Source organism: Castor canadensis, chromosome 2 (genome assembly GCF_047511655.1).
Source record: "Castor canadensis chromosome 2, mCasCan1.hap1v2, whole genome shotgun sequence".
Taxonomy (NCBI): domain Eukaryota; kingdom Metazoa; phylum Chordata; class Mammalia; order Rodentia; family Castoridae; genus Castor; species Castor canadensis.
In genome coordinates this window covers 61,317,583-61,328,238 of record NC_133387.1, presented here as the reverse complement: position 1 = coordinate 61,328,238, position 10,656 = coordinate 61,317,583, and positions in this window count along the sequence as shown.

Below are 10,656 nucleotides of genomic sequence, written 5' to 3'. Positions count from 1 at the left end.
AGAAAGAAGTTTTGGTGGGGTATTGAGTACTGAGGTAACTACAGATCACCTCAGTACAAATAATGCATGATCTTACTCATAGATAGAATTTTAAAATTTTGAGTACATAGAAGCAGAGAGAAAAATGGTTTTTACTAGGCATAGAGATGTAGGGAAAACATGAAGATTTTGGTCAAAATACAGTAATGTGTATTTCCTAAAGCAAAGAAGAACATGATCATCATAAAGAAATGATCAGTGTTTGAAGATACAGAAATGTTTTAACTTGATTTAAACATTACACTCTTTACACATGTATCAAAATATTATACAGTACCCCATAAATATGTACAATTTTATGTTTTAATGTGCAAGTTAAAAGTAAATTTAATTTAAAATAGAACCCATCACACAATTCCCCGGGTATATACAAGCAGAAATGAAGTCAGCACTTCAAACAGATTATCTGTGCTCTCATGTCATTGCAGTGTTATTCACATAACCACGATAAGGAAATAACCTATGTATCCCTGGATACCTGAGTGGTACAATGCAACATTATTCAGCCTTAAAAAAGGAAATTTTGCCACTTGTAACATTATGGATGAACCTGGAGGGTATTCTGCTAAGTAAAAAAGTCAGACAAATAATGCATGATCTCACTCATAGATAGAATTTTAAAATTTTGAGTACATAGAAGCAGAGAGAAAAATGGTTCTTACTAAGCATAGAGATGTAGGGAAAACATGAAGATTTTGGTCAAAATACATAAAGTTGTAGCAAATCAAGTAAATCAGCAAGTGAATAAATTTAGATAGTGAAGTTATAATATAATGATAATAGTGAGTATTATATCATATACTAGAAATTACTAAGTCAATTTCAAGTGCTCTCAGAGTAAGATAAAGATCTGAGATATCCTAATTTGCTTCACTGTGATTATTCTACTATCTATCAGCACATCATGTTTACCTTAAATATAACTTTGTGAAAAAGAATTTTAAAAATTAAAAAAAATGTATATTTATTTTTTAAAAAGTGAGTCATTTTAGAATCTCAATTGGCTTAAGTCATGCTCAAATTGCTGTTTACTGAGAATAAACTTCTTCAGAGCACAATTCTTTCTATATCATTTTTCCCATGTTGTCTGGCCTATATGCCTGTATAACAGTAATTTCTCAGTGAGGGTTTATTGAGCTTAATTTACTTCATAAGAGCAAAAACTTGCACAACATTGAAGAATTAGGACAAGGGAGTTTTCTAACTGTATGCCAAAAAAAGACAATGATATGGGAAGTACTGCAAGAATACAACTTCCACCATATGCAAGCAGTGGTTATTTCTGGTCAGAGCTATAGTTTTCATTCTCCTAGCAAGCATTTCCAAATGCTGCAAGTGTGATAAATGCTGCTGCCATGTCTGTTATAAATTTATATTTATTATTATTAAGCAGCTCTAGTTTACAATTGAATTTTCTCTCTGACCTAACCGTCCTCTTCTTGTGTGCATATTGTCTCAGTTTGGATGCTCAGGAACCCTCAGGCATCCTTTGGCTCTCTGCTGACACATGGTCCCCTGTGGGACATTCAGCACATCACACACCTCACTGTCAGGCACACCCTCCTAAACCCTTTCTCTCCTGACTCACATGTGATCCTGCCAAACTCTTCATCATCTTCTTGAGTCACTATTCCCCAGGGGTCTTGCATCTGGCTGAGGGACTTGGAGAATCAGGAGTCATGCCCAGAATTCCTGGATATCTCTTATTGCCAACAGGAATTAACATCTGGGTTGGACTAACCAGGATTTCAACTTCTCCAAACTGAAAAGTGCAGTGGGCCTGAGAGTCCCCAGCATGACAGCTGACCAAGTCTTAAATCCAAGCCTTCTGCACACAGCCAGGACATAGAATTCCCCCTTTACATGTCAGTCTGCTGCTCTGGATCACTCCCATTTCTTCTTTATTTGAACCACTGCTCAGTGAGAACAATAATACTAAATGGAACTCAAGGAACTTTATCTTGTTACAGGATTAAAAGGTGAGGTAAAAATAATTTTAAAACAATGAAGAAGCTTTCTAACTTGAAAAGACCTATTTTACTTTAGACATGATCATATTTAAATTGTCAAAAGCACTGTTTTTGAACATATGATCTGGGAATACTATCTCCAAAGTCTATTAATGGTATTTACTCAAAAGAAGGAAAAAAAAGTGGGGGAGGGATCAGGCCATGAGAATAACTCTGAGCAATGCTGGAGAGAGTGCACAAAATTAAATGGGTTGGTTGATTGCAGAATTCTTCAGCCATTAGTAAATAACAGTGCAGTCTGCATACTTAAGAAGATAGGAATGCAAAGTGCAGTATTTCCTGCTGTAGCTTTACAGCGGTTAGTATTCCACAGTGCATGGTTACAGAAAATAGTCCTTTAAGGAGATCACAACTGACAAGCTAAACAAGTCATGCATATGCATGAACTATGGAGTTGCTGCTGATCCTTTTGATTTGTTTTAGCTCTAGGACCCAGGAGGACTCTCACCTGTGCTTTTCAATGCTGCTCTTATGGACTTGATACAACAGAATAAGAAGCTGCTCAACTGAATTAGGTTATAGGTTAATCAGCCAAATACACTAACACCAATTTCGAGTTACAATTTTTTATCCTGATTGGAAATAAAATTAATAATATTCTTGGCACTAACTAGCACTTCAGTGGCTTAAAGTTATCACTCAAAAGCCTACTTAAATAGGAAATTTGAAAAACAAGATATGTCTAAGTATATCTTAAAAAATAAAAATCAAAAAGTGGGCTTGCTCACCTAGTGACCAGAATTTCTTATGTATTTTTAGAGTTAACTGAAACATTAAGAAATATTGAAAGCATAGGATGAGGTCATGGTGAATTCCCTCCTTCCAGTAACATCGCTGAGGATGACTCATGTTCTGGAGACAAAAGATTCTTCTGTCACTTCTGTCGTTAGAGGGTGAGGAGTAGCGAAGACAAAGGAAGAATCTGTCCATCTCTGAGTGGTTTATCACGTGCTGAAACAGGATATGGAAATCTCTTATCTGTATGTGAAATGACTTTGAATTCTTAGAAATAAGGGTATCATCTTAGCCTTAAGGGTATCACATTCACATTACAGATGATTCTGAGAGTGTTTTGTTCATCTCATGTTTGAGGGACAGTGTTCTCTCTGGACCTGTAGGTTTACTGTTTCAGGGTTGGATGCCCTGGTACATGCTGAGTTGTTACATACTGAGCAGCAGTTTCACTTAAGATAAGAATGTGCCCTAACAAACACAACAATGGGATTGGACTTTGAGCATGTGATAAAAGCAAGAGCACACAAGGGAGGGGTGAGGATAGGTAAGACACCTAAAAAATTAGCTAGCATTTGTTGCCCTCAATGCAGAGAAACTAAAGCAGATACCTTAAAAGCAACTGAGGCCAATAGGAAAAGGGGAACAGGTACTAGAGAAAAGGTTAGATCAAAAAGAATTAACCTAGAAGGTAACACACATGCACAGGAAATCAATGTGAGTCAATGCCCTGTATAGCTATCCTTATCTCAACCAGCAAAAACCCTTGTTCCTTCCTATTATTGCTTATACGCTCTCTACAACAAAATTAGAAATAAGGGCAAAATAGTTTCTGCTGGGTATTGGGGGGGGTGAGGGAGGGGGCAGAGTGGGTGGTAAGGGAGGGGGTGGGGGCAGGAGGGAGAAATGACCCAAGCCTTGTATGCACATATGAATAATAAAAGAAAATAAAAAAAAGAACATGCCCTAAAACGGCTTCTATTGCTGTAGATGAACAAGAGCATCAACCATTCTTTAAAGCCATGAAAGCAAAGACTTCAGTCTTCTTCTTCAAAATTTAAAGACTATAATAAAAGATAAGAACTGAAAACTCTTAGACTCAATAATCACTGAGGGTGGTTTCAAAATCCAGAAAATTGGTTGAAACATGAATGTGAGTACTGTAAGCTGCAGCAATATGATTAAATTATTTTCAACAGAAACCTTACATAATGTAAAGACATCTGCATCCTATGCTTACATATTATTCAAATTGTAAAATATAAATTATTTATAATTAAAGTACATAATTAATATAAATGTTAACCATAATTTTAGTGAAAATATTTAGAAATAAAGTTAATTTAGTTATTACCCTAATGCAAATCTGTAATGAATCATAATTGATGAAAATAAAATACTATTTGATCATGGTAAAGAAGTTCAATTTATACATATATATATATATATATAATTCATAGTTACTAAAAAGTAGGAACTATTCAAATATCCAATGGATAAACTAAGATGATATATCCATGCAACAAAATATTAAGCAATAACAAAGGAATGAAATCCTCATATATGCTACAATGTGTATGAACACTGAAAAATTATAGTAAGTGAAAGAAACAATTGACAAATGATCACATACTATATGATCCCATCTATCTGAATTGGCCAGAATAGGGAAATCCATAGACACAGATCATATGTTATTAGCTGGAAAAGGTGGAGGAGGATAAGAGGAAACTCCTGTTAGGTACATGGTTTCATTGAGGGGATGACAAAAATGCATTAGATTAAGGTGATGGTTACAGAAATCTAATTATACTAAGAACACATGCATGGATGAAATGGCCATATGTAAATTGTCATCTCATTGGAGCTATATATACATAGTAGTATGCTCTTTAAGTGAGTTTTATTTGCTTATTAAAAAGCTTGTTATGTGTCTCTATCAATTAAAGGAAGAAGGCTGAGATATTTTAAACTAATTCCAAATCTTTAATCTTCAAATAATTCCGATTTTTCTTTGATAACCTTAGGAAGACTTTTCTGTTTTCCAAAATAAGAATGGTATGTTTTTCCTTGACAAGAGCTATATTCTGTTTTAAAGAACACTTTTCAGTTTCTTCAGTCTTTTTGGTGCAGAACTACTTGAAACATTTTTTGTTGTATTGAAATCCTGTTGGTTAAGAAAATCAAATCTAAATTAGAGGACATTTTTGCTTTCTTATGGAAGTAACCAAATATGACAGCATGCTGAGTCACTAGAGTACAAATCTGCTTAGCACTACAGGCTGTGGCTTGGAGTCAAAAAAGAAAAAACGAGGTAAGAGAGTCATTGCTTTTGAATTCAAGGTACAAGGGTCAGATTTCTGAACTTCAAAATAAGTTGGTATCACAACAAAATTATGTATAGTTCAGTAACACAAAAAGTTTTAAAACTAATTTTTAAATACCAGAGACAATTTTGGAGATTCCATCTGGCAGTTGTCACTCCTGTTGCTACTACACAGGAATCAGGGTACTATTTGAGTCAAGGTCAGTATGGATGACCTTGTTGTACAACAAGAACTCTCAAAATATGCTGCTTTTCTTAGTCAGTGCCCAGATCTTTGACTGTCTGATAAACCTACCACTGTCACCTTTTAGGTATCTGTCATTCCCTCAAAAAAATAGCTACCCTGCAGCTCTAGGACCAGAAAACCCTTTTCCCTTCCCAGTTTCTAAAACTCCCTTCCTACTTGTGTTGCTCTTTCCTGATTTCTTAGCACACCCTTCTCAAAGAGTTAAGGCACCAAAGAACTAAATCCCAGAGCCAACTGTTCTATATAATCAAGCCATGCAAATCTCCCCAGGGCTAGGGAGCATCATGGCCTGGGAGAAGGAGAGAAAATACAGTGAGTGCCAAGTAAATTATCTCCAGTTTATCCTGCCATATATGGATTCACTTTATTCCTAACAGTTTACTCCCAATACTTCTGTAGTTACATCAAACAAATTGTGTCATCCAATTTGCTATGAGTTGAACTTTTACATTCCTGTGATCCACGTTAGTCAGCAGTGGTGATTGCTTAATTCTGTTCAGTTTGCTTAGTTGTTGTGTCTTTCAGTCAGTCCATCAACATAAGTCATTGTGCATAGTGTCAATGTATCCTGTGTCCACTTCCCATTGACTTCTGCCTTAATGCTCATTTTTAATCTCATCTGGGCCTCCAGACCTGCTGGTAGTCAAACTTGCATTCTGCATGATGCATTTCCTGAACTGTACTTTACTATGTGTATTTTCTGTTGTCCTTTCACAGGTCTTTTGTACTCCTAATTTACTCTCCTTTCCTTAATTTATAGATTCCATTATGGTTAATGATTAAGATTACAACACATTTTTGTAATTCTAACATGGTTATCACCAACATCATTTTGCTGTAACTACCATACAAATTCTGGATATGTAAGACTGAACATTAGGTTAATAAACTTATGTTTTAAACAGACTTCTTATTTCTTTTGCACATTTGCACTCCAGTTTTTATATGTGTATGTGACACATGTGTGATAGAAACAAAGAAAAAAAAGTTTGAGTCAGCTTCTCATTTAGGAAAGGAAATTAAATCCTCACAAATGACAAATACCTTTAAACCTTAGAAATCCTAAATTAAAAACGTGGATTAGCTTAACTTTCTATGATAGGGGGATTTGAATTCCTGTCCAATTCAAGAACATACGTAAATCTCCATTTTAGAAGTACTTTGTGATTTTTCCTCTCACTCAATCAATTTGAACAAATCTTTTTAAATCAAAACCATTGATTTAAAGGATGAAAATAGGGCTGGGAGTATGTCTTAAGTGGTAGAGCACTTGCTTGGCAAGTATGAAACCAGGAGTTCATTCGCCAGTGGTGGAAAAAAGATGGAGGTAGAAAAGCAACCTCTGTAATCAGATACCCTAACACCGCACTAGGTACTATGAAGAATTCAAAGTAGTTCGATGTCTTTATTTCTACATAAATACATAAAAATAAAGTATATATCAATAAAACCCCAGATACTAGAAGGGAGTACAGTTTTCAGATAAATTCTGCAGACAGTAATCACTCTTAGCTGAAACTTAAATTAGAAACCATGCAGTGAATTACTCACTAGCCGTTTTTTTTTCCAGAAGGCTGTCCTTATTGGTACTGCAATTAAACTTTAGGACTAGAATTGGGGGATGATTTTGAAAAAAGATGGTAAAAAAGTAGTAAAAGAGAAGAAGATAATGTTGGGGAAAGGAAGAAAAAGAAGCAGAAGTAAAAGAGAGAGGAGAACCAAATATAAAAGCAATAAAGAGAGAATGTCACCTATAAGTGCCATAGTACTCAACTACACCTGTGCTGGGTCCTCTCAGGAGTAGGAGAGGATGTAGATTCTTGGATGGAAATCAAGTTCATGTGAGTGCATTATTTAACTTACCTTAGTACAATTTTTCTTTGGGGTAAAGGATCAAACTCATACCGATGAACACCAAGATTCCTGTTTCATTCGAAATTCTATGAAAGGTCACACTAATCCAGGTGGCAGCTGGGCAACTCAAGTGTATGTTTACATTCCAAACATACTCCAAAAGCACCCTGTGGAGTTTGAACAGGCCTCTGAATGTGTTCCTCAAAAAGAAAAAAAAGTCTTAAATATAAGCTGTTCTTTGGAATTTGTTAAAGTGTTCTTTTCTTCTTTTGTAAGAGATCTCTGTCTGAAAAAGCCATCTGGGAAATATTCACCCTAGGTTTCCTTGTAGGGTGGAAACACTGCTGCATACTAACTGCCTAGAAGGAGTACAAATCTATCCAGCGGTCACTATCTGACACCAAAACCCTAAATCACTTTCAGCTTTGAGGAGACATGTATTGGGATGGGTCCCATTCAATTAGTCTCTTTTCGTTGAACTCGAGTGAATTGGGGCTTAAGCCAACTCTTAACAAACACACCAGATTTTAGCATCTGGAAGGAAGGCAATCCAAAACAAATTAAATGATCCACATAGTATATAGCTCTGGTGTGGTCATCTGATTCCTGAGCGGTGACCATTCCCTGGATGTGTAGGATGAACTTTTAACCCAACAAATGACAATTTAGCAAACACCAGCTGCATAGCCCTGTCACCAAAGGAACTATAAAAAATCAAATAAAATGATTTGTGTTTACAGTGGTATTAGCATTTCAAAAATGGCTAATTCTTTTAGTTCACAGAAAATAAGAGACCCTGCAACAATCATAGGATTCAGCTCCTTTTTGGGAGATAAACCATTCCATAGAAAAGCAGGTAAGATTAATGTCTTTCCTTGTCCTGTTCAACTGGCTATTTGCTTTTCTTTCTCTCAAATCTTTTCCAAGGGAAGGCTTTGCCTTGAATAACTCAGCAACAAAACTTATGCTATGTTTTATGACTAATTAAAATGGAACTGAAAAGTGCATGATGGTGTCACAAATGAATGCCCACCCATTTGGACCTCCCCCATTGACTCAGCAGGTTGTGTTCTTATCCTACAGCCCTAGGCACGTTCAGGTGGCTATTGATTGATCCAAAGATTGAGTTACAGCAAGTGACACTGTAGGGTCAGTCTCTTAATTACTTAATGCAGTCTCTGTGGGTCATGACAATATGTATATTAAAATAAGGGGTATAAATAGAGCTGGAATGATCCTGGCTGAGGTAATTTTTATAAAAGCTGCTCTGTCCAAATGGGAGGAATTTCAAATTCAGTTAGGCAAAGTGTTTTAGTGAAAGTGATGCGTTATCCAAAAGCCATGAGGTTATCTATTATGGATAAAATGACCACATGAAAAAATTAAATAACACATACCTGTCTGTATGTCTGGTTCTGGATGGGTAGGGCTGTACTTTGCTTTGCAACAAATTCCCTTTTTTAAACAAAAATAAGAAAGTATCATGATGTCGAATTACTAAGTCCAGGCCAGTGGGTTATTATTAAAGATACTCATCTTTTCCTAAATATCAATGAAGCTCATCTAAATACTAAATATGAATGAGTAGGGTATTCCACAATGCAGGAAATCAATTTATCTACATTTGTCAATTTGCTGCAAGTTTTAATAGTTAATAAAGATCAATTCACTTGTTATTTTTTATTCTGTTTTTTTGGTTGGGGCTGGTTTTTAATTTTTTTTCTCTTTCTTCTTCTTTCTCCTTTTCTCTTTTCCTTTTCTTTTTCTCTTTCTTCCTTTTTGTTTTTCTCTCCTGTTTAGTACAAAATTATCTCAAAGAAGATAGGGATAAAGGTTTGGGAGAAACTTCTAAGTTTAAGTAGTCAATAAAAAAAAGAGGTCTTTAATTTTCAGAAATTCTAAGATTGTTAAAAATTCCATCAATACCTAAAATTTGTGTATATTTTCCTATTGATTCATCATTTCATACATGTGTTACCATTCAGACTTATACATATTTCCATTATGTTCTTAGTCAATTACTCTGCCTAGGAGACTCAAAGTCCAAATCAAAACATTGTTTGAGACTAGTTGTGGTATACACCTGTAATCCCAGATACTGAGGAGGCAGAAATAGGCTAGCTCACACCAATGTCAGTGAGACCCTATCTCAAAAATAAGTTGGGTATAGTGATGCACATCTGTGGTCTTAGATACTTGGAAGTTGGAGGTAGGAGGATTGTGATCCAAGCACAAGATTATCTATAAAAACAAACTAAAAGCAATAGGACTGGGGTTTAGCACTAGTGGTAGAACACTTGCCTATCAAACACATGGCATAGAATTCAATCTCTAGTACCACACAAAAAACCCCAACCAAACAAAAAGAAAAACAAACAAATAAACAACATTGTGCTATGCCATTCAATATCCTATCATATTCGTTTCATATATATATGTGTGTGTGTGTGTGTGTGTGTGTGTAAAATATTTTAAACAACATATATAATATACAAAAGAAGTACTCCTGAAACTGCAAAAGCATATCCATATTTCTTTAATAGTCTTATTAATCTGGCACTTCAAAAGTATACTACCCTCCTTTATCAATAGATTTTATATTGATTGTGTAGTATGTGAGAAATGTAAGATGAAAGGATATGTCCATAAGAGTAAGGTAATTACTCTGCCAGGAAATTAGCCCTCTTTGCTAATAACAGTGAGGAAAACTATCGGAGAAAGTAGATTTTGATCAGGAATGTAACCATGGTAGTGACAAAGTCAGATGAGTTTCCAGGCATGGGTTTTTGAAAATTCTGTCTGTTGCTAAACTCCAATAACTATGTATTAATTGTTTCATGAACTCTGAGATCATGAGACTATAACATTTCTTTTAAAATGAAGGAACTTGAACAATTCTCTTGTGACATGCAAACCACAACCCCTGTGCTCATCAAATTATACTGTTGAGTAGTTTCTTCTTCAATAGCAGTGATGGACAAGTCCTCTTTGCTGACCCTATTGCTATCTGTCATCCTGAATTCCACCTACAGTGCATTCTATGAGCTACACTGAACAGGTTTCACCCTGGTCAAAGTCACTGCCCAGCCAATCAAAAGTGACTGGGTCACTGCAAATATCCAAATTACTTCCAAATGGAGGTGGTGACAGACATTGTTAATGAGCACCGTTCTGTCAGACCTGTTGATGACCTTTGACAACATCTTTCTTCCAGACTGCCAAGATTAGTCTGATTTTTCTCCCTTTGACATTTAGGTGGTACCTGATACTTAAATGCACATTGGAAGGTAATCTGAATACAGTGTCTGAAGATGAATTGGCAAAAGTGATAAAGCTGATGGCATCATTATGCATCCATTAGCTAAGAAAATATTTCATTTGCTGATCTTAGTGAAGATCTAAGCCTGCACCTCTGGATAACTGTTATT